The sequence below is a fragment of the Mauremys mutica genome, chromosome 1 (assembly GCF_020497125.1).
Source record: "Mauremys mutica isolate MM-2020 ecotype Southern chromosome 1, ASM2049712v1, whole genome shotgun sequence".
Classification (NCBI taxonomy): domain Eukaryota; kingdom Metazoa; phylum Chordata; order Testudines; family Geoemydidae; genus Mauremys; species Mauremys mutica.
Genome location: NC_059072.1, coordinates 285,554,899 through 285,579,820, shown reverse-complemented (window position 1 = coordinate 285,579,820; position 24,922 = coordinate 285,554,899). Strand labels below are relative to the sequence as shown.

The window sequence follows — 24,922 nt, the reverse complement described above, 5'->3', positions numbered from 1 at the left end:
AGTGGTAATTTAGGATGAGCAAAGAAAGGGTGCTCCATTATGAGTCCAAGATTTAGTTACATTTTTTGCAAACACCTACAGAGAAAGGAAGAAATGGTGAATCACACTAATGGTTTATTAATAAAGCTTGTGATCATGTTGTCTATTATCATTTTCTAAAACACATCTCTCTGTTATCCACTGGGGAAATATTTTATTGTCCATTCAATGATATTTGTCAAAAAGTTTTTGCACGTGCAAATTCTATTGCTTGTTGTGCATGAAAATCTGGATGCCTAGTTGTGTGCACATGATACATGAAGTTCCTGGACTCTTAGCTGTGTGCATCCTCAAAGTTCCACATCTAGAAAGGGAGAATGAGGCAGATAAATTATACCCATATTTTCACCAAAACCAACCATAACAAACCTAAAGAAAACAATATTATTCTGCTTTACCAGCACTTCTCATTTCCTCTTCAGCAATGTGCCTCATATTTCAGGCATGTCTGGAAAACAGTATAGAAAGACAAGGTGGGTGAAGTAATATCGTGTATTGGACCATATTCTGTTGGCGAGAGAGACAAGCTTTCGAGCCACACAGAGCTCTTCTTCAGGGAACAACATAACTACAACTATACTGCTTAACACAGTATGACATTTTATACAGTAACAGCTCTCTCAGATATTATTGTTTATATATTTAATTGATTAATGCTAGGAGATGGGTTTTCCTTACACTAATAGGGCAATTGCTGCAAGAGTCCTCCTTGGTAGCATGAAATACGTTTTCTCAATAGCAATGTTCAGATTTTTTTAAATTGCACATTTGGAATCAGTTGAACATTCATCCATAGTGCTCAGTTTGCTGTGTAATTGTCCTAATAAGTTACCATGAAAAACAGTCAAGAAAAGACAGTTTTGAACCCACGGAGAAAGTCTAAGAGTAAAGTGACAGACACAAAGTAAGAAGGAAACTTCCTGGATAAAGAGAACATCGGGACAGGTTCCATTCTCAGTTACTCCAATTTTGCATGGATGTAGCTAAAAATAGAACTGGGTCCAATATGGTTTCCTGGAGTTAAAGTTAGGCAGAATTTGACCTAGGTCTAATGTCTGAATATCTGAATTCCTGAATATCTAAATGTCTGAATATCTGAATTCCTGCCTTAAGCCATAATGGAATCTACTCAGGAATCAATAATGCTTGGGGAAACTGACCTTAAAGTGCAATACAAGATATTAAACATTTATTTTTACCCTAGAAGACTTTATCTATGAGAAAAAGTCTCCGAACAGGAAGAGACAAAAAATATACAGAGATGTGCAGCAAAGGTCTTTCACTAAATAGAGAATGAGATGACTGAAGTTTTACAGCAGCACATCTCATCACCTATGGGATTTTTAGTTAACCAGGCTCATCAATCCCAGTCATGAACAACTGAGACCCTTTTGAACTCCAAGCTATGCAACCATCTTAGACATACATCTCTTAATGAGCAGCTAACATTACTCAGAGAGGTTAAGTACAGTAGTTTAAAACTAACTCAGTATCCCAAGCATTTTGATTTCTTGGAGGCATAGCTTTTCCTAGGTTAGCTGCTTTAATAGTTTAAAAAGCATGTTTTCTTTTGACTGTCAAGAAAGAAGCTAATTTAAGGTTTTCCTGTTAAAGGTGTAAGACTCTGCATAATCCCATGGGTCAAAAAGTTCAGTACATTTTAAATATTTTGTTGCAACAAAAATGCATTCTTTGTTCCACAGTTCCACAGTCTGGAATATGAAATAAGGGGGAAAGAGAATCTCTTCTCTAAAACTCAAAGTGGAATCTGATAAGCATTTTCTGATTGTATGTCATCTGCTAGGGAGACTTCTTACAGAGTCAGTACAATCATATCTGCACAAATGAAGATTTTGCTAACAACACTTAGACACCAATCCTGCAATTAGATTCCTGTTGGAGAGCTACTATGCCCACACAGAGCCCCAGTGAAATCAGTGGGGCTTTGCTCAGGTACAGCATCCCAATCTACACAGATATCCTTGTGGGATCAAAGCTGTGCTAGTCACATGAAATAGAAATCATGGGTGAAGGATACAACTCAACAGAAACAGAAGAAAGAGACATTTTTTTCTACTATAATTTTGCTTGAAATGATTCAGCCCTGCTGAAAGCAATGAATATGAATCAGAAACATTTATGAGCTAAGGACCCAACAGTGTCTGAAGTCATTAAGATCTTTTATATTTCTTGTTCATATCAGAGTGCCTGTCACTCTCCTTTGAAGTGGCTGTTGGTTCATAGAGCACCCAGTGGTCTCAGAGAAAAGGCTTTTTTTTTAATATAACAAACAACATTTGTTATTTCAAATATGAGATGACTCAGTTGAAATTTTTGATAGTATAAGAAGTTATTCCAGGGCTCATTTTGTTTCTGTCCCCCTACAAACAATTTCTTCTTGACAAGGAAAACAGATGCCAAATCTCACTGGATGGAATATCTACACAAAAATATAGCTCAGCATTTACTGAAACCAATTGTAGTTCCCAACCTTTCATATTTTCAGAGAAGAGGCTATAATCGCTGAGACATTTTCCAGAAAATCTGTTCTTAGGAAGCAGGATTTAGAAAGTCAACTCTTTTTCTTTGGCTGACTTCATATGGAGAAAAACAACCCGCAATCTATTTAAAATTGCTCAAAACATTAAATACAGTACTTAATAATGGTGTAATATTGGAACTCCACTTTTCTGGGCCTTTGTGAAGGGTGGCTGTTCAATACAGAGTGAAGGTATAAAAAGACACCTTTCACTTACGCACATCAAGCTTTATAAGGTGTTTAAGTGATGAATTGGCAAGTAAGCTATCATTCTAATTTGTTACATTGCTGCTTTTTGCTCCAGCAATAAAAAAATTTGAAGTTCACAGTAGAGAAGTCACAAAGGCCAAAGTAGCAAAGACTAAAATCTGATGCTTCACCTTGGGGTAGGTCTACACTCAAAATGCTACAGGGACGCATCTTCTGCACTGCAGGTGCACCTCTGTAATGCTTCAGTGTAGACTTTCACTACAGTAAGAGAAGGGCTGTCCCATTGCTGTAGATAATCCACCTCCACAAGAGGCAGTGGATGGAAGAATTCTTCTGTCAACCTAGCACTATCAGGGGTTAGGTCAGCTTAAATACGACTCTCTGGGAGTGTGGATTTTTCACACCCCTGAGAGATGTAGGTGTGCTGAAGTAATTTTTCAATGTAAACCAGTCTTTAGAGTAGCCTCCTATCAACCAAAATGCACATGGTATTACACCAACGGCCGTAAAAGAAATGTCAGTGAATGAATTAAAATAAATATTACCTGAAATAAACAAAACAACATGTTGCCACATGTTTGGAATTAAGCACATACATGATGATTGGTCTAATTACACACAACTATAACTATGTCACTTGGTGGTATGATATTTTACCAATATAATTATCGTGGTGCAAGTCCTAGCATGGACACAGTTATATCAGAATAAAGGGCCCTTATACTGATGTAGTTCTTCCCTTCCCATATGGAAATAGCTACACTGGTATAAAGCACCTTAATACAGTACTGATATAACTACAAAGGGGTTGTACAGCTTTAGCTATCCCAACAGCATAGTTAAAGTGGTACAAATTTCTAGTGGAGAGAAGTTCTAAGACTTTTCAAGAAAGAGTCTAAGTCTGCGTCTACACTATAGGTGGTACAGCAGTACAGCTGCGGCATTGTAGCGATGCCCTGTTAGTGCCATAGTGTAGATGCTTCCAGTATTGACAGGAAGAGTTTTTTCACTGATGTAGGTCAGAGGTCAGCAACCTCTGGCACGCGGCTTGCCAGGGTAAGACCCTGGGGGGCCGGGCCAGTTTGTTTACCTGCTGCCTCCACAGGTTTGGCCGATCGTGGCTCCCACTGGCCGCGGTTCACAGTCCCAGGTTAATGGGGGCGGCGGGAAGTGGCGCAGGTGAGGGATGTGCTGGCCACGGCTTCCAATCACCCCCATTGGCCTGGGCCAGTGAACCGCGGCCAGTGGGAGCCGCGATCGGCCGAACCTGCCAACATGGCAGGTAAACAAACTGGCCCGGCCTGCCAGGGTGCTTACACTGGCGAAATGCATGCGAGAGGTTGCCAACCCCTGATGTAGGTCATCCACTTCCCCAAGCACTGGTAGTGAGGTCAACAGAAGAATTATTTTGTTTACCTAGCCAAGTCTACACCAGTAGTTAGGTTGGCTTAACTGTCCTGCTCAGGGGTGTGAATTTTCTACCCCTCTGAACAACAAGCAAGGTCAATCTACATTTTAAATGTAGAACAGGCCTCAAGGCTTTGCAAAGGAAATTATGTGACTAAAGCATTCTTTCCTGTCTATTACTAAGAAAAAAATATTTTTGAACCATACTTTACATTCATTACACACACACATACACACACACACACACACACATCTGCTTGGTGTGTTTATTCTCCAGAGTTTATTTTGTGTCAGTCAAGTATAATACATTTTTAATGTTCAATTAAATGTTATGATAAAAAATACATAAGCATGGTGTCACATCATTCTAAACTTGCCCATTACACAGTAAATTCCTATTTTATTTGCAGTTATTTTAAACAGGCATTTTACTAATTATAATGAACTCATTAATTAAATATATTAATGAAAATGACTAAGCTTCATCTCTGTCCAATGAAAAACTATTTGTGTGAAAAAGAATTGTTATATGGCTAATTTCATTTTAAAATGTGTATTAAAATCAAATGAAATGTGTTACTGTCATTGATTATGCCATCTTGAATGGAACAGTAGTACATTCTGCAGCTAGTTTGGGGCTCAAATGGGCATGATGCGTAGACAGGTGGATGGTGGAAGCTCTCCTTGCAATTGTGTGGCCCACATAACAGTCAAGGAAAATGTATGGCCTTTGTGTTAGGGAGCACTCTGAACCCCCTACCTGTTTGCCCAGGACACAGAACACGCCACAGGAGACAGAGCTAAAACTCTACCCAATCTACATTCCAGAGCTCCCTTTTGAATGGTGCCACTCTGCACTGCCTCATTCTATGGCCTGCGAGGCACACTTGAGCCTATGATGAGCACATTTTTTATTTTGGGATTAAAGGGTCAAATCCAGTACTTAATTTGTGCGAGGGCTGAGCCCTGGCACCTCTAGGCTTGGCAGTTCATAGCCCCAGGACTTCTGGGCTTGCTGCATCAATCATGAATGTAAAAAAATTGCTTGAGCCCCAACACCTCCATCATTATAAATTAAGCATTGGTCAAATCCTCTACTACCCACAGAAGCAAACTTCTTTAATAATCACAATCTGCACGTCTATAGCATCATTAAGATGAGAATCTAAGAGTGTTTTACAAACTTTAATTAAACATAACTCTAGGAGGTAGGATATATTGTAAGTGCTGAGGTAATTTTTTGTTGCTGTTGTTGACAAATTGTTTTTTGCCTAAAAATGCATTTATCAGGCCCCAAAACTATTTGTCAAATTAATTCAACACAGTTTCAACTGGTATCTTTCCCCTAAAAGAATTGAAATGTTTCATCTTGACCATTTTGAAATGTTTAATTTAAAAAAAATCAAAATATTTTGTTTCTACTTTTTGAGTCACAACAGCATTTCAGTTTCAAATATGGCAAATTAAAAAAAATACATAAAGGGTGAAAGGCATCTGAAAAAACTGAATCAAAACAACACACACACACACACACACACAATTTTGATTCAAACAAAACAAATTTTGATTTTGGTGGCTTCAAAACAAATCCAACCCTTCCCCCAAAATAAAATATTTTGAGTTGACTTGAAACACATCAGCTGATTTGAAATATTTTTTTCAAGTTTATCAATTTAATGGAAAAAATTGTTTTTGGTTTAAATCAAGAAAGATTTTTTTTCAGTTTATCTGGCAAACTGAAAAATACATTAGCCATGTTGCTCCAGCTCCATAGCTAGGACAATGACACGGGGAGTAAGGGTGGGGAGACTGGAAGAGGAGGCATGACAAGTTTATGTACTCACTGAAAAATGCAGTCTCAGACAGAAGCCTTTTCTTAAACTTCATTTTTTTAAATAAGAAAAAATAAGATACATATTTATGTGATTGTTCAGTATAACAGTTATTCAAATATTAAAAAAAATAATAGATTCAGAAATATAAAAGTATAGCTCTTAACATGAAACATAACAACTGTAACATAAAGACTGTTCAGAAAACTAAAATTAAAGTCTTCTTGGGTAATGGTGTCTGAATTCTTCCACAAAGACATCCAGGTTCAGTTTTGAAGTTAAATCACTTTCATATGACAGGAGAATTAGGTTTCTCTTTCTTTCAGGGGTCAGGCTCATCCTTTGGTATGACAAAATTCTTTTCAAACAAGAAAAGGAATTCTCACAAACAGCAGTCAATGCTCCAAATAATAAGACCACTATAGACATTTCAAAAATACATGGGAAAGTCTCATTTAATTCTTTGAAAGCACCTAGAACATCTTCAGATTCTTTGCAATTTCTCTTATATGTCGGTGGTTTAACTACAGCCATTTTAACTTTCACCATCTTCTCAATATTTAATCCAAGCAAGCCAAACAAAGCACACACTGATTCCAATCTCAAGAAGTCTGGAGGGCTGGTGGAATAGATTGCTGACAAGTTTTTGTATAACTTAGAGTTCTTCTCAGAAAATCTCCTTTGCAATTCACCACTGGTTTTATCAATCAATTCATGGTAAATCTGGGACCACTGATGCTCATTTACACTTTGGGATCCTGGTAAGTGCTCAATGACTATAGAACCTTGACATTTTGGCGGAAATACCTTGGCTCTTTTGGTGGCCCATCTTAATGTTGATGCTTCATCATGTGTATCTTTCAAAACAGGGTGCTTGGAAAAAATCTCTGAGAAAAAAAACCTTCAAACATCTCTCTTTTGTTGAAGTTCTTCACAGGCAACAGTATTCAATTCAATTCCTTTAGCAAGGTGCATTAGTTCCTTTTGAAGGTAATTGTTCACAGGAGCAAAAACTTTCAGAATTGTTCTCATAATTCCTAAGAACAAGAATTTGGATGATTCTGTAACTTCCAACAGCCCTCTTGCTTCAAGCTTTGAGTATTCCAACCATGACCGATACATGTACCACTTTTCACTAAGACACAGCACACGTCCAATTTTTTTTTAGGAAAATTAATTTCCAGTTGAGATGGTTTGTGAGTTCCAAGATCAAATGTATCAATGAATCATTCTTGTATATAACTTCACTATGTTCTTTATTATTTTCAGAATTAGATGGTGAGGTTGATTGAGTCTATGATATGGACGAATCACAAATTTGACCATTTTGAAAACTATTTGTAGCTCCTACTTCACCATGGGGGGGGCCTGAGTCCATAGGTCAGCATGGTGTTGTCCTGCCATAAGGTATCTCTGTAGCATAGTAGCGTACATAAGCTCTTGCTTTTATGCAGTGACCAAGATACCGGTCTTGAAGGGAGTTTGGGAGGAAGCAAACCTGTCTTACTGTGGGCCCAGCCAATAGGAGGAAGCAGGTGGTAGATTTGAGTTTCCCCACCAGCCTCTATAGAGGCACTCTACTATTGAGTGGCAGTGGCTGCAGCTTGTACCTATCCACTCCCCTAACCTCCTGCTGGGGTCAGGGGAAGGGTAGGTCTTCCCCTTCACTCCTCCTCTGGGGGGATTCTACAGCTTTTTACAGCTGGCAGTGCCACTAGTCCTGTTTGGGGGGTGTTGCAGTGTTATGATACCTTCCTCTGAAGAACAAAGGTCTTTCAAGCAAGCCTCTGAGGCTACTTTCCTGACTCCCCAAACACAAGAAGCTTAATCTCCACTCAAAAGGGAATTTATTGGGGGTGAAGGAAAGGCAAAGCAAAGTAGAAACAGGATTTAACAATCCACAGTTGCTGGGTGAAATGGTACTCACAACCCTGTTATCAGTCAGTCTAGGTATTCCACTTGACTATCTGCAGTAGCATCACAGTCCCTAGACAGTCCATGGAAGGTTTCTTCTGGGCTGTAGAGGAGCATTCCAGTTCTCATCAGTCCATACACACTCTTCCTCCTCTCCCTCAATTCAAAAGGAACTCTCACTTCTCCACTCTCCTTTTCCCTTCAGTCAGGGAGGCAGGGTCTGGTCACAGAAATTCCACCATAGAGCCTTGTGTTCCCTCTTTCCTACTTTGTAAGCTTCCCTACAGAGGCTGTATCTGCAGACACTTTCTTACCAGGGTTTCACTTCTTTTATTATAGCAACAACATAATGCAGACTCCACACTTCACATTGCTGAAACATGGCCAATATCACCCCCACCCACCCATGCCCCGCCAGCTACCAGAATTGTGACTATCACACATCTCAGGAACACAAACTAAGAAAATGGGAGGAAAAACTGGAAACATCTTATTTCTATGGGGGGCAAAGAATTTTCCAGGGGGAGAACGGTCCCCTCATGCTCCTTTTTAGCTATGGCGCTGCTCTGTTTTAATGATTATTTCCCATTTCATGGGGAGGAAACTGAAGTACAGAGAAAGAAAGATTTGCTTTAAATCACCCACCAAGTCAGTGACAGAGCCAATGATAAAATTCAGAACTCCTGATTTCTAGTACTAAACATTAAGAAAACAAAATTAAGAAATTCTGGTTTTCCTTTCAAATATTCAGCAAAGACTGGAGCTTAATTTCTGCAGAAATACATTTATTTTATGGAAGAAACATCAGGAAGGACTTACACAGAAGACAATTGCTCTGATTTTAGTCTTCCCCTTTGTATATTAAATTACGGTGATGACTCAATTCAGTGCGATACACCACACTCAGGCTGGTCCTTCTTTCTAGACTCCCGGGTGACTTGTTAGTTCTACCTGATCTCAGAAACCATATTCCTGTGAGGCAAATCAGAAAATGAGATTCATTGATACCTAGATACAGTAAAAGCTGTGTTATCCGGCATTTTGGAGGAATGTGGGGGAGGGTGCCGGTCAGTGTTCCCTCTAATTTTTTACATCCATGTGCAGAATGAATTTTGTTATGTGCACCAATATGGAGGAGATGTGTGACTCTCCACCTTCATATCGGTACAAATAACAAAATTCATGTGGTGGGGGTGGGGCCAAGGGGTTCAGAGTGTGGGAGGGGGCTCGGGGCTGGGGCAGAGAGTTGGAGTGCAGGGGTGTGTAGTCTCTGGAGTGGGGCTGGGGATGAGGGGTTTGGGGCGTGGGAGGGGACTCAGGCTGGGGCAGACAATTGGGTACAGGAGGTGAGGGCTCTGGCTAGGGGTGAAGGCTCTGGGGTGGGGTCAGGGATGAGGTGTTTGGGGTGCAGGCTGTCCCGGGATTGCAGTATGAGAGAGGACTCCCCACAGCCTTCTCTTGCTGCAGCAGCTCTGTGCAGCTTAGAGGGAACTTAGGAGCCAGTTAATCAAATATTCCAGTTAACTGAGAGTTATAATTTTTACCAATGGAATACCAATTTTCAAAGAATTAGAATACACTAAAATGAATAAAGTATAAAATACAGTAGTACAGTATACAGATATTCACCAATCCAGTAGTTGTACTGCACTGCAGAGTGGTTGGTTTCTTGACACACACAGGTGTATTCAGGTAAAGTTTTCTATACAGTAGGTTATTCACCCAGATTACTAAAAATACGCTTAACACTAAAACTATACTGAGCATAATTTAATCTTTCTTTGATGATTCAGAAGGCACTTCAGGATCTTGCAGTGCCTCAGGGTCATCATTATCAACATCAATTATCATTGTAGATATAGAAGGTGTAGGAGATTGGGCTGAATCTGTAATGACCCTATGACACACCCTGGAAGCTGCTTTTTTGAATAAATCCCTGATATCAGCTTGCTTACTTGTCTTCTGCCTCTTTTGCATAAAAGTAGAGTGTAGAATGGGAAACTGCATAACCTCCTGGGCAGTATACTAGTCCCAGTTACTAAATTGAAGATTTGTATTGGGAGATATCAGAAATGCTAGTTAATAGAGGTTTCCGGTTGATAAAGTGCTGGATGACACAGTTTTTACTGTATTTGGGGGAAGATCACAGTCACCTGGGATAGGAAGACAGGACCAACTTGCATTTAATTTTAGAAACAATAGTTGGTTTTCTTTTGCTTATTTGCAATAGAAGGCTAGAAATTGCAATAAATGCTGCAAAGCCAGAAAATAATTCAGGGAAAAAAAGAAATAAAACCAAGACAGTCTGGGTATGATTTTGAAAAATAGACTAAAAGGTTATAGTTATTTGTACCAATGTTTCCGTACCACTTGAAACAAGTTTCCAGGATTGGGGCCAAATATTATAAGCTCAGGGACAGATAACACACTCTCTGGTGACTGTGGCCCTAATGAGATTTGCCTGACTGGAGAAGCTGACTAACATATGAACATAGCAGGATATTTTATTGTAGTGTTGATAAATGAGATCAGCTAGAACAGGCAGAAAAATGGAAAACCAATATTTTCATGGTTTATCTTCCATGTAATGTAAGTATCTGTCACACAAAGTTATATCTGCAAAGGGACAATATTAATTTGTGCTCCTTATTCCAAAATCAAAAAACATGTTTTCTGAAATTATCTTGCTCATTCTATCTTTAGGTTTTCACAGTCACCAGTCCCTGCTGAAATTAATTTAACTTCACTACCTAGCCAAATAGACCCTTTACTATGAAAAGAAGAAATAAAGAGTCCTATTTTCCCCTTTCTTTTTATTTGACTCCACTATGAAATACAAAGATACTCACAGTTTAGACACAAAGGTCTGTGGGCACAAAAGGCACCTAAATCTGAGTTTAAGCACAAAAATCCTAGTTGTAGGCTCCACTGCAATTCACAAAACTCCTCCTGGGGCCAAAACTCACTCAAAGCCTAAGTTTTTGCCATAAAAATTTCCTTCAGCATCTTTGTTTCTGCCTTTGAATATGCACACTGCTGCCTCTGTCCCAGCAAAGCCCCAGAGAGAGTCACAAACTCAGAGGAAGATAGGTGTTCAATTGTGCATTGGGCCTGATCCAGTAGGCATGCTCAGAGGCCACCTACCGGATTGGCCTCTCAGGCAAGTTCATGCAAACCAGTAGGGGTGGGAGGAAAGGCACCCTCCCTCATAATTTTCAGCCCAGTGATTAGGGTACTTACCCAGGAAGTAGGAGGCATCCAGTTCAAGTCCCCACCCTTCCTGAGTAGGAGAAAGAATCTGAATATGGATTTGCCAGCTCAGTGCCCTAGCCACTGGGTTATGGGTAAGGCTAAGATTTTGTCACACATATTTTGAGTAAAAGTCACAGACAGGTCATAGGCAATAAAGAATAATTCACGGAAGCCTGTGACCTATCTGTGACTTTTCTAAAAATATGTATGACAAAGTGGGGAGCTGCGGGGTTCCCACACCTCCCATGGGGTGGGGGGCCATCTTAGAGCTGCAGGGTCCCCCCGCCACCTGTGGCTTGGAGCTGCGGAGTCCCATGGCTAGGATCTCCATGAGCCCCAGCTGCCTGGAGCTCTGGGGCACTTCTGCCACCCACAGCAGCCTGGATCTCTGGAGAACCCCCACTGCCCACAGTAGCTGGGAGCTCCAAGGTCCCTCCACCGGCTGTGAGCTTTGGGTTTCCACCGCCTCCCACAGGGCCTGGGAACTGCAGAGCATCCCTGCCATCTTGGCGCTTGGCAGCTTAGTCCTCCTGCCAGGGGCGGCTCTAGGAATTTGGCCGCCCCAAGCAGGGCGGCATGCCGCAGCGGGCGCGCTGCCTGTCCCGCGGCTCCGGGGGACCTCTTGCAGACGCGCCTGCGGAGGGTGCTCTGGGAGGGCGGCAGGCGGCTCCGGAGGACCTTCCGCAGTCATGCCTGCGAGAAGTCCACCCGAGCCGCGGGACCAGCGAACCCTCTGCAGTCATGCCTGCGGGAGGTCCGCCGGAGCCGCCTGCCGCCCTCCCGGCAAAATGCCGCCCCCAAGCGCGTGCTTGGCGCGCTGGGGTCTGGAGCCAGCCCTGCCTCCTGCCCTCCCTCCCACTGCTTGCAGTGGCTGGGAGCTCTGGGATACCCCTGCCACCCGCGGCAGCTGGGTGCTCCAGGGCACCCCAACACCCACGGTGGCTGGAAACTGTGGGATACCTCTGCCGCCCATAACTTCCAGGAAGTCTAATGTTCCCCTGCCACCCTGGGGCCCAGGCGCTGTGGAGCACCCCCGCCACCACCTGCAGCGGCTCAGAGTTTCCAGAGCCCCACCTGCTGGTAGCAGCCGGGAGCTGTGGGGTTCCCCCACCCGCTGCGGCGGCTTGGAACTGCAGGGTCCCCTGCACCCTGTGGTGGCTTGGAGTTGCGGGGTCCCCTGCCCCCTGTGGCGGCTCAGAGTTGCAGGGTCCCCTGCCCCCCACAGTTGCTTGGAGTTGTGGGGTCCCCCGCCTGCTGCAGTCACTTGGAGCTGCAGGGTCCCCCGCATCCCATGGTGCTACAGAGCTTTGGGGCCACCACAGCTGGTGTGGGGACCCTACAGGCTGAAGTCACGGAGGTCTCTGGAAATCACAGAATCTGTGACTTCCACGACCTCCGGGACAAAATTATAGCCTTAGTTATGGGATATTTTCATGTGGGGCTTCCTTAGTCTCTCGTATTGAAGTTGCTTCACTGTGGATAACCAATTAAAGAGTCATAGGAGAAGAAGGCTTGGATTCTGGGGCTCCCTAGTTCTGGGTTTGTGCTCTAACCACCAGGCTATAGCATCATTCACATGATTGTGCTTTCTCTCTGTGGCCCAAAGGGCTCTTCAAGGATTTAGCTTCAACAGGAGAGACTGAGGGAGCCCCATATCAGAATATCCCATAACCCAATGCTTAGTGTACGCACCTGCGAGGTGTCAAATCCCTCTTGAAATCCCTTCTCACCCTCAGGCAAAGGGGGCATATCTGAACGCTGGTCTCCCACATCCTATATTAGTGCTCTAACCACTGTGATGAAATTATGAGAGGGCAGGGACAACCTGCAGCAAAAACAGCATACATGCCTAACTCTAAACAGGGGCTCCTTACCGTGAATCACAAGCAGACGCGGGTGCCTCCCTGCAGTATGGAATTCAGTGCCTATCTCTATGGATATGTCTACACTTCCACAGTAAGTCGATCTACACTACGCAACTCTAGCTACGTGAATAACGTAGCTGGAGTCGATGTACCTTAGGTCAAGTTACTGCAGGGTCTACACCATGAGGGGTCAGTGGGAGAAACTCTCCCATCGACTTACCTTACTCTTCTCGTCCGGGGTAGAGTACAAGGGTCAACTGCATCAATTGGCAGGTCTTCACTAGACCCGCTAAATCGACCGCCGGTGGATCGATCTCAGAGCGTGGATCTGGGCTGTAGTGTATTCCTGCCCTCAGAGAGGTGCGAGGCTTAGCACACAACCCTCTCCTCAGCATCTGCTATTGACTGTCTTAGGGGGCTCCCTGCTAAGCAGGCTGGCTTTTGTGAATTGCAGTCTTAAGACGCTCTTCCCATTCATTATATAGGTAGTCTGGTGCCTAGCACAAGCTTTGTGAATCTCAGTGTGTTCCTGTTTCACAATACTTATCTCCTTCTGTGCATTCAAGTCAGAGCATTTTACCAAATGTTAATAGCCAGAAGCAGCAGAAGCTAATGTGGTTAAAGTAAAGAAGTAAAGAACTACAGCCAGGATAAACACAAAGCATTTAAAACAATTAAAGATTGTGCAAAACAGAAAGATTGGGTGGATTGAAGAAAGCCCCTACTGTAACAGATAAACATAAATGATTAGTAGAGCAAAGAAGAAGGACAGAAGTTTTTTTTAAGTATGTAAGCAGTCAGCAAGGGTGAAAAAAACATTTTATCCTCTTAAGCATGATAGTGGGAAATTAGTGCCAGTGGATAAAGAAACAACATTAAACATTAAATAATCACTTTGGATCTGTCTTAAGAACTGAAGAGGGTGGAGATTTGCCTAAATCAGGGATCAGATTTACAGGGATAATAGACAAGGAATTAGAAAATGTGCAGACAACATTAGAATTGGTTACAACAAGGTCAGAGACACTTAACATTGAAAGACACCAGATCCAGATAATACAGAGCACATCAGGATATTGAGAAAAGAGATGAAGCCGCTCTGGTAGAGGTTTCACAAGTTCAGTCACTGAGGGCCTATCTACACTTTAAAGGCTGCACCAATGTAGCTCTGCTGCTGTAGCGCTTCAGTGAAGATGCTCCCTATGCCAATGGTAGGCCTTGTCCCATCAGCATAGGCAATCCACCTCCCCGAGAGGTGGTAGCTATATTACGGGAGAAGACTTCCCACTAACATAGCTCAGTCTACACCTGGAGTTAGGTCAGTATAACTGTATTGTTTGGGGGTGTGGATTTTTCACACCTCTCAGCAACCTAGTTATACCAACATAAATTGCTAGAATTGACCAAGCCTAACAGAAATATCCTGTGGGATCTGAAAAAAGGTCAACACTGTGGAAATTTATGTCCAATGTGCGGCAGTCAAACAAACGAACAACCTGTGAGGATTCACAAGGAATTGGATGGAGAATAATACCAAAAATATTATAAATCCATTATAAAAATAAAGGTGAATAGTATGTTCTCAACTGGAATATTTTGTTCAGTAGTGATCACCCTATCTGAAAAAGGATGTAGCAGAAACAGAAGTGTTCAGAAATAGCAACACAAATGATGACACACAGAAAAGCGTTTTATGAGGAGAGATTAAAAAACTGGGATTATTTACTTTCACACATCACACAATTGGCTTGCAAAACTCTTTCCCATCCGATACTATTAAGGACTAGAAGTGGCGCAGGCGAGGGATGTGCTGGCCGCGGTTTCCCCCCACCCCCATTGGCCTGGGATGGTGAACCACGGCCAGTGGGAGCTGCGATCCGCCGAACTTGCTGACACGGCAGATAAACAAACTGGCCCAGCCCTCCAGGGTGCTTACCCTGGTGAGCTGCGTGCCAGAGGTTGCCAACCCCTGGACTAGAGCTTAGCAGGATTCAAAAAAGGGTTGCAATTTGGATAGATAACAAGAACATCCAAAGTTGCAACTGCAGAAATAAAAAATAATAAAAAAATACTATAAAAAAGAAAAAAGGTTTGAAGGGGATATAAACTCTCATGCTTAAGGGTACAAGCCAGTCTCTAAATGGGTGCTAGAAAGAAGCTTTCCTTGTGAGTGGTTTTCCTCTGTCAAGGTTCCTTCCCCACTCTGAACTTTAGGGTACAGATGTGGGGACCTGCATGGACACTTCTAAGCTTAATTACCAGCTTAGATCTGGTATCGCTGCCACCATCCAGAGCCCTCCGTCTGGAACTCCCCCTTTCCTCCCAAAACCTTCCCCCTCCCAGGGTAGCCTTGAGAGACTTCACCAATTTCCTGGTGAACACAGATCCAAACCCCTTGGATCTTAAAACAAGGAGAAATTAACCATCCCCCCTCCTTTCTCCCACCAACTCCTGGTGGATCCAGATCCAACCCCCTTGGATCTAAAAACAAGGAAAAATCAATCAGGTATTAAGAAAAAGGCTTTTAATTAAAGAAAAGAAAGGTAAAAGAAAACCCTCTGGGAGAGATTAGCATACCAGCTACTCTCACAGACAACAGATTCAAAACACAGAGGATGTTCCCCTGGGCACAAATTTAGCTACACAAAAAATACCCAAATTTGATAATTCCCTTAACGGTATCAAGACAAGTTACAAAGAAAATAAACATAAACCTATTTATTCCTTTCTAAAACTTACTACTCTGATAAGAGGCTGGTTCCTTGATCTTTTTCACTCCGACTGAAACTGAAACTCTAAACAAAGGAAAACTTCCCTCCTTCCTTTTGAAACATCTTGTTCCCCCATTGGTTCCTCTGGTCAGGTGTCAGCTAGGCTAGGGGAACTCCTTAACCCTTTACAGGTAAAAAAGGCATTAACCCTTAACTATCTGTTTATGACATCCCCTGTCTACCTAACTGTTCATTGCACCTTACTGTGAGGCATCTGGCATTTTGAGACAGGATAGTGAACCACTCATCTGATCCAGTACAGTCTGTTTGTATGGATGTATTATATTTGTATCTAAAGTTATGAATATTGACCATAAATCTGTATTTCAAATGTGTTGCTTCTGGAGTAATGCCCATGATGTAGTTTGCATCCAGTCTGGCCAGCACTTTTTGAATGGACTATTCAAATTGATCAGGGCCGGCTCCAGAGCCCAGCGGGGCAAGCACCTGCCTGGGGCGGCCCTTCCCCGGGGGGGCGGCAGGCTGGGCCGGCGGACCTGCCGCAGGCATGACTGCGGAGGGGACGCTCGGCCGGCGGCTCCAGTGGACCTCCCGCAGGCATGACTGCGGACGGTTTGCTGGTCCCGCGGCTCGGCTGGACCTCCCGCAGGCATGACTGCGGCAGCTCAACCGGAGCCGCCGGACCAGCGAACCGCCCGCAGCTGCGGGAGGTCCAGCCGAGCCGCGCGACCAGCGGACCCTCTGCAGTCATGCCCACGGGAGGTCCGCTGCTCCCGCGGCTCGGGGGCGCCTCCCGGGCATGACTGCTTGGGGGGGGCGGCCAAATTTGTAGAGCCGCCCCTGAAATTGATGGCCCATTAACAAACACAATGGGCCATAGAAGAAGCTTTTCCCCACCACACTGGCCTTCCTTTGGACATTTTAACCAGAATATGGGTTAAAGCTCCTGCTCATTGAAGCATGCAAGGGCATGTGACTTGCTTATGTGACCCTGGACCCCATCTTGTACCTGTAATTTTTCATAAACTAAGAGTGAGAGTATCCCCTCCACATGGGAGAAAGTATAAAAGGCCCTGGAAGCATCTTCATTTTACCACTTGCCTGCTCATATATCTGGACTATGGATTTACAGCAGGGGTAGGCAACCTATGGCATACATGCCAAAGACGGCACTCAAGCTGATTTTCAGTGGCACTCACACTGCCTGGGTCCTGGCCACCAGTCCAGGGGGCTCTGCATTTTAATTTAATTTTAAATGAAGCTTCTTAAACATTTTAAAAACCTTATTTAAAAACCTTATTTACTTTACATACAACAATAGTGTAGTTATATATTATAGACTTATTGAAAGAGACCTTCTAAAAATGTTAAAATGTACTACTGGCACGCGCAACCTTAAATCAGAGTGAATAAATGAAGACTCCGCACACCACTTCTGAAAGATAGCCGACCCCTGATTTACACTAAAGGGAGCATTTCACCAGAGACTTAAGCCAGCAGTTTATTCCATCGCTCCTTCAAACCTAATACAGGAACTTTGCAATGATTGTATGTATTTAATTCCTTGACCATTTTAAATAAACTTTTAGATATTAGATACTAAAGGACTGGCAACAGCATGGGTATTGGGTAAGATCTGAGTTATATATTGACCTGGCTATGTGGCTGAGCTTTGTTTGATTAAATTGATTTTAAATAACCATTCTTCATTAAGTCTAATGTCTGGGCAGTGAAACAAGGGCTGGGATACCTAAGGAGACTGCATTTGTGATTTCTTGTTAACCAGTGTGGGGAGACAGAAGTTAGCTTTTGTTACTGGTTTGGTGTATCTTATGGAAGAATAACCACCAGTTTGGCATGGGTCTGTCCCATTTCTCAGCAGTTTGTCCTGAATCTGGGTTTCTCCGCTGTGACTCACTGAGGCATGGTGACACTGTCTCACAGACCATTGGTCTGTGACCAATTGTTAATGTCTGTGGCTTGATTGTGACTGGGTAACCCCTTCCTCTGTCAGGCATTAAAGAAGGCTGCAGGAAAGGTCTTGTCCTGTTTTTTTATATATACACACACACACACACACACACACACTTGCAAAGATGCTTTCATTTCCTGGAGTGTCATCTCTAATCACTGCCTTCCTGTTTCTAAGTTATTTTACCTGTAGTTTTGTGCCAGTTGTCAAAGTACAGCTGCATTATATGTTTTGCTTTGTACCGTTAGACTGTTCAGTTTCACATTTATCTTTCATTCATCCCTGGCAGTAATACCTTGCCTTTGTATAGTCACTGTCACAGCTTGTTCATGTTGTATCCAGTATAGTAATTTGTTTCACAGCCATAGGGCTTGTCCTAGCTGGTAAAGCTGGATGAAAAGGAAGAGATGGATGAGGTAATTCACCTTCTCAGATGCTCACTAGCTGAGAGGCTTAAAGTGAGTAGCATGTATAGTCTGTCTCCAAAATCACTGCCAATGTAAAGAGCTGCAAAATCTACGGCATTGACTTTTGTTACATTTGGCAAGTGGCTTGTAAGGATTGTTACTGATCCATTTTGTCATCGTTTTGAATGTTTCTCCAACACCATGCTGCCTTGACAATGTTTTACCCTGTCTGTCTCAACTGCTACCTTACACACTTCTTTGAATGTTTCCAGTAGCCTTGACTTAAATAGTTATAGTGTGCAAGGGGATAATGGAACTTATTGGCATTGAATAGGGCAGGGGTCGGCAACCTTTCAGAAGTGGTGTGCCGAGTCTTCATTTATTCACTCTAATTTAAGGTTTTGCTTGCCAGCAATACATTTTAACGTTTGTAGAAGGTCTCTTTCTATAAGTCTATAATATATAACTAAACTATTGTTAAAGCAGCAAAGACAAAGATGTGACATGCATCCGACGAAGTGGGTATTCACCCACGAAAGCTCATGCTTCAAAACTTCTGTTAGTCTATAAGGTGCCACAGGACTCTTTGCTGTTTTTACAGATCCAGACTAACACGGCTACCCCTCTGATACTAAACTATTGCTGTATGTAAAGTAAATAAGGTTTTTAAAATGTTTAAGAAGCTTCATTTAAAATTAAATTAAAATGCAGAGCCCTCCGGACCAGCGGCCAGGACCCAGGCAGTGTGAGTCCCATTGAAAATCAGCTCGTGTGCCACCTTCGGCACTCATGCCATAGGTTGCCTACCCCTGGAATAGGGCATCTGTCTTTGGCCCACTCCTCCTGATCTAGTTTCTGTGTTCTCCAAATTCCCTTTCCTACCTCCCTTACTTTAGTAGTGATGATCTGATGGACACTGCATAAATGTCTTTCTTACAGAATGTTTTGGTGTACTGTATAGTCTCCATTTATTTGCCTCGCCAAGCAATAGATTACATTGCTGCTGTATTCATGAGATAAAAACTCACAAGTATGTTAGTGTTCATTTTCTGGTAGTATGGAAATGGGTCACATTGGAAGGAATTAAAATTGTGCACCAATTTTGAATGCTGTTTGGCTTTCTTTTTCAGTTCCTTTCACTGCCAGATTTTTTTTCAGTCTCAGTTCACTTCTGTGACATTTAAAAAAACAAACAACTTTCCTTCTTTTGAATTAGGGAAAGATTGCCAATTAGTATTATGACTGTTACTCAGGATTACTTAATGACTTTGCCATCGTGATTTATCTACATCAATGTGAAACAGAGAGACAGAGCTTGATATGAAGAACAATTCAAACCATTTATACGGAAAAAAGTGACATTTTTACATTTGCCAATTTAGATTTATAAATGACAGTCAAAGTTCACTGAAGGTCAATGTAGCTTAATAACTAGGAACAAGTAACTGAAAACAAAATATGTTCCAAGGTGAAAAGTCATGCAAGATGTTTATTGGGGGAAGGGTTAAGGCGTGAGAAAGAGAATCTTTCATTTAAATTAAAGAAGAAAAACTGTGATCCAGGTTGTTAGAAAAACAGAATGTAAAGGAGATTCCTTTCCTGCCAAGAATTGGGGGAACTGATTTGCACAAAATCGGGAGCAGTCTGAAACTCAAACTGATCCTAAACTAAATCTTTGTTATGGTTTGAAAAGGCATATCAGAGTTTGTTTGTTTGTTTCATTTTTGTGTCCCTCTATACTTCCTGGTTCTTCTCAATGTCAGAAGTAAAAGCTCTACAATACTAAGGCCAGTCTATAAGGTGCCACAGAACTCTTTGTTGCCTTTTACAGATCTAAACTAACACGGCCACTCCTCTGATACTTAAGGCCAGGTTGTGAATCTCTTACTCACACTGATGAACAGTTAATCACTTGATCAGATTCACTGGCTTCACTTATGTGAGCAAGTGGGTCACAGTCTGGCTCTATAAAAACAGCTGTTTTGTCGAGTTTCCACCCTCTATGGAAGAGCTGAAAATCTCATGGGAAAGTGTTTCTGACTAAGGCTATGGAATATTCATATTCTTGTTTATATATATATATATACACGCAAGAATTTGAATATTCCATAGTCATATAAAAGAAATAGATATATCTTACAAGCTATAAAGATAGATAGAAAGATAGCTAGCTAGAGAGAAGTGACTAAATGGGTAAGATAAAGAATGCTTCCTGCAGGAATGAAAGACAAGCGCGAGGGGTAAATGATACAAAGCCCAATACTGAAACAAACACAGATAAGAAGTCTTTCGAAGTTTCACCTTCCTTGGAGAAGAAGCAACATGACTGATTTGGCCTGGTTCAAAAGGCTGAAGATGGCAAAGGACTTAAAACTATATAAAATGACAGCCCTGATTCCTGTGAAAAAAACACAGACATCTGAGAACTGACAGGCATGAGGCTGTGACCAACAGAAACAGGCCCTACAGGAGAAAATCTGCACATGGAAAATGGGTGACACCTGGTGTGATAAATGAAGGTGCGGTAGCTCCCTTTTTTGGACACCCAGCCAGCCAGTTAGCTACAAAATCCCTGTTAGTAGCTATTCCAGGGGTCCGCAACCTCTGGCACGCAGCTCGCCGGGATAAGCACCCTGGCGGGCCAGGCCAATTTGTTTACCTGCCTCGTCTGCAGGTTCAGCCAATCGTGGCTCCCACTGGCCGTGGTTCGCCGCTCCAGGCCGACCCCTGAGCTATTCTCTACTTGCTTTACCTGTAAAGGGTTAAAAAAGTCCATAGGTAAAAGAAAAGAAGTGGGCACCTGACCAAAAAAGCCAGTGCGAGGGCTAGAACTTTTTAAAATTGGGGAAAAAACTTTCCCTTTGTCTGTTGTTGTTGTTCTCCGGAGAGCTGCAACCCAAACCGGCAATGCTGTAAGCAGCTTTAAAACCAGGTATGAAAAAGCATCAATTCATACCTTGAACCAACTTATCTGAAATCCCAGATATGTAAGTAAATCAAGGAATGTCTAGGAAGATGCGATTAGGGTTATTTCTTTTATTTCTTATTGGCTTGTGAGCTCCTCTGTGCTAACCCAGATGCTTTTTTTTTGCTTGTAACCTTTAAGCTGGACCTCAAGAAGGTTATTCTTGATGTTTAATTTTTAAGTGGGTTTTTTAAATCTAGAAAAAGCCTAAGTTCCAGATGTATTTTCTTGCTTTTTGTTTTTAATAAAATTTACCTTTTTTAAGAACAGGATTGGATTTTTGGTGTCCTAAGAGGTTTGTGCACATGTTTTTAATTAGCTGGTGGCAACAGCTGATTTCTTTGTTTTCCTTTCTCAGCTCTTCCTCAGAAGGGTGGGTGAAAGGGCTTGAAGGTACCCCACAGGAAGGAAATCCCAAGTGCACCTTCCTGAGTTTCCAGGTGTTTTGCATTTGGGTGGTGGTAGCATCTATCCATCCAAGGTCAGAGAAAAACTGTAATCTTGGGAGTTTAATACAAGCCTGGAGTTATCAGTATTAATTTTTAGAATCCTTGCAGGCCCCCACCTTCTGCACTCGAAGTGCCAGAGTGGGGAATCAGCCTTGATACCTGGTAAGCTAGGCATGTGTATAAGCTGTTTGTTGTTTTTAAGATATGTTTTCTCAAAATTCTTTTGTTCTGAATAATTACTACTTTGCTTTATGAAAGTATGCTGGACATTGCCCCTACAAGGACAGAATTATAGGCATCAGTCCTGCTGAGAAGATCATAGTGCACTGCAGGGGTCTGTAGCCTAAGGCTCTGATCTGGAGCAAGAGAATTGTTGGAGTCTGTCCCAAGAAAGAGGATGACAAGAGCCCTGAGAGCTAAACAAGATCTCCCACCACGATGGTGGTCAGAGGTACACTTAATCCAGGAACTGTAACAGCCTGTTCTCCTGGGACTTCAGTCTCACTTTGCAAACCCAAGCTGTATAGATTCGTAGATTTTTAAGGACAAAAGGGACCATTAGGTCATCTAATCTGACCTTCTGTATGACACATGCCATAGAATTTCTCCTAATTACCCCTGCTTTGAACCCAACAACTTGTGTTTGGCTAAAGAATACCTTCCAGTCTTAATTTGAAGACATCAAGATATGGAAAATCCATGCCTTCCCTTGGTGATTAGTTCCAATTAGGGTGACCAGACAGCAAGTGTGAAAAATCGGGACAGAGGGTGGGGGCTAATAGGAGCCTATATAAGAAAAAGACCCCAAAATCGGGACTGTTCCTATAAAATTAGGACATCTGGTCACCCTAGTTCCAATGGTTAATCACCTTCACTGTTAAAAATGTATGCCCGCTTTCTAATCTGAATTTATCTGCCTTTCATTTTCAGCCTGTCATAACTATAAAGGGAAGGGAACAGCCCTCCTGTGTACAATACTACAAAATCCCTCATGGCCAGAGACGCCAAAATCCTTTTACCTGTAAAGGGTTAAGAAGCTCAGGAAACCTGGCTGACACCTGCCCCAAAGGACCAATAAGGAGACAAGATACTTTCAAATCTTGGTGGGGGGAAGTCTTTTGTTTATGCTCTTTTTGGGGGGGTTGTTCGCTCTTGGGACTAAGAGGGACCAGACATCAATCCAGGCTCTCCAAATCTTTCTGAACCAGTCTCTCATATTTCAAACTTGTAAGTAACAGCCAGGCAAGGCGTGTTAGTCTTATTTTTGTTTTCTCAACTTGTAAATGTTCCTTTTTGCTGAGAGGATTTTACCTCTGTTTGCTGTAACTTTGAACCTAAGGCTAGAGGGGGTTCCTCTGGGCTATATGAATCTGAGTACCCTGTAAAGTATTTTCCATCCTGATTTTACAGAGATGATTTTTACCTTTCTTTCTTTAATTGAAAGCTTTCTTTTTAAGAACCTGATTGATTTTTCCTTGTTTTAAGATCCAAGGGGATTGGATCTGGTCTCACCAGGAATTGGTGGGGGAAAGGAGCGGGGATGGTTAAATTCTCCTTGTGTTGGATCGGTGTTCACCAGGAACTTGGTGAAAAAGTCTCTCAAGGCTACCCAGGGAGGGGAAGGTTTTGGGAGGAAAAGGGGTGTTCCAGACTGAGGAATCTGGATGGTGGCAGCGAAACCAGATCTAAGCTGGTAGTTAAGCTTAGAAGTGTTTATGCAGGTTCCCACATCTGTACCCTAAAGTTCAGAGTGGGGGAGGAACCTTGACACAGCCATTGATTTTTGTTATGCCTTTCTCTGCTAGATTCAAGCAATCTTCAGAACTTGGTATTTTCTCCCCAGGAAGGTACTTACACACTGTAATCAAGTCACTTCTCAGTCTTCTTTTTCATAAACTAAACAGACGGAGCTCTTTACGTCTCTCCCTGCAAGGCATTTTCTCCTTTTCTCTTTCCTGCACCTTGTCCAAATGTCGCAAACCCAAACAGCTGGGATGAGAAGACTGTTTTGTACGCTTAGCCCAACTGAACCTTTTAAGGTTTACCCATCACTTACTGTGGCTTTGTGAGTCAGTGGCTAGGCTTCACCTATAAGTGTGTGTGAAGTACCAGCTTGCAGACGTTAGAAGGAAAGGCAAAATAGAATATGTCCTGTGGAAATAGAATGTTAAGAGACTCTTGGACACATCGGTATAGGCGAAAGGTCTACTGCTTTGGACTGGTAAATTAGAGTAGGTTTAGAGAAGAGCTAGGAGAACAGTTAAAAGATTGGAAAACATGCCTCATAGGGGCTCATTCAAGGAGAGCCATCTATTTAGCTTAACAAAAAGAAGGTTAAGTGGTAACTTAATTACATCTTATAAGGACCTATATGGAGAACCAAAAACTGATAGTGGACTCTTCAGTCTAACAGGCAAACATGTAACAAGATCCAAAGCCTGGAAGTTGAAGCTATCCAAATCCAGACTGGGAATAAGCTGCCGATTTTTATCAGTGAATGTCATCTTGACTGTATCACAGGTTGATAACAGTAAGAGTAATTAACCATTGGAACACCTATCCAAGGGTTGTGATGGATTCTCTATCATTAGCAATTTTTAAGTCAAGATTAGATGTTTTTCTAAAAGATCTGCTCTAGTTCAAACAGGAATTAATTCAGGGATGTTCCTGTGGCTTGTGTTAGACAAGAGGTCAGACTAAATGATCATAGTGATCTCTTCTGGCCTTAAACTCTAAGAATCTATTAAGTACAAGTTACCCCTAAACTAAATAACAAGAAAGAGGTCCTAGATGGGGAACCTCACCACAGAGGAAAGTGGGTAACTTTCCCAGAAAACTCCAACGGATTGTATGAAACTGATGAATTAAGAAGGACAAGCTGCTTCTTAAGAAAATGTTCTCATCCCATCTGTGCTGCAAATGAATAGCTTCTCTGAGAAAAGTCACTGAGGAGATAACCAAAAAGGTAGAAAGGGGTGACTTATTTGAAGTTTGGTACAGAATGAAGTGCTAATTAAATTAATCTGAACAATTCTTCCCATTGTGGAAAAGAAATAAACTTCAGTGATTTAGGAGCAACACTGACTCATGCAAAGAGATGTGAAAGAAGGTACAAAGAACAGACATTTAAGTAGGAAGGCATGGAACAGTCAAACCTTTTGTCCCCTTAGATGTAGAATGGGAAGCAGAATTTAAAAAGCACATAGAAATAGTCTACCAGACTGTAAGCAAAGATACAGCTTCCAAGGATTCTTTCACTCTTAAAGTTTTAGCCCTATAGAAATTTTAGGACTGATATGACCTTGCAATTTCCTTCACCTCCCCCAGTAGCTGGGTTTC

The 24,922-nt window shown here is 42.3% G+C and overlaps 1 long non-coding RNA gene across 1 annotated transcript; it reads right to left on the bottom strand.

Annotated features, from left to right (window-relative positions):
- Positions 1-202: 202 nt before the first annotated feature.
- LOC123376807 lies at positions 203-20,890 on the bottom strand. Its single transcript, XR_006581965.1, has 3 exons — positions 20,829-20,890; positions 438-487; positions 203-343 (listed from the first exon to the last, which is right to left on the bottom strand). It is a non-coding gene; the product is annotated as an uncharacterized LOC123376807 (long non-coding RNA).
- Positions 20,891-24,922: the final 4,032 nt, after the last annotated feature.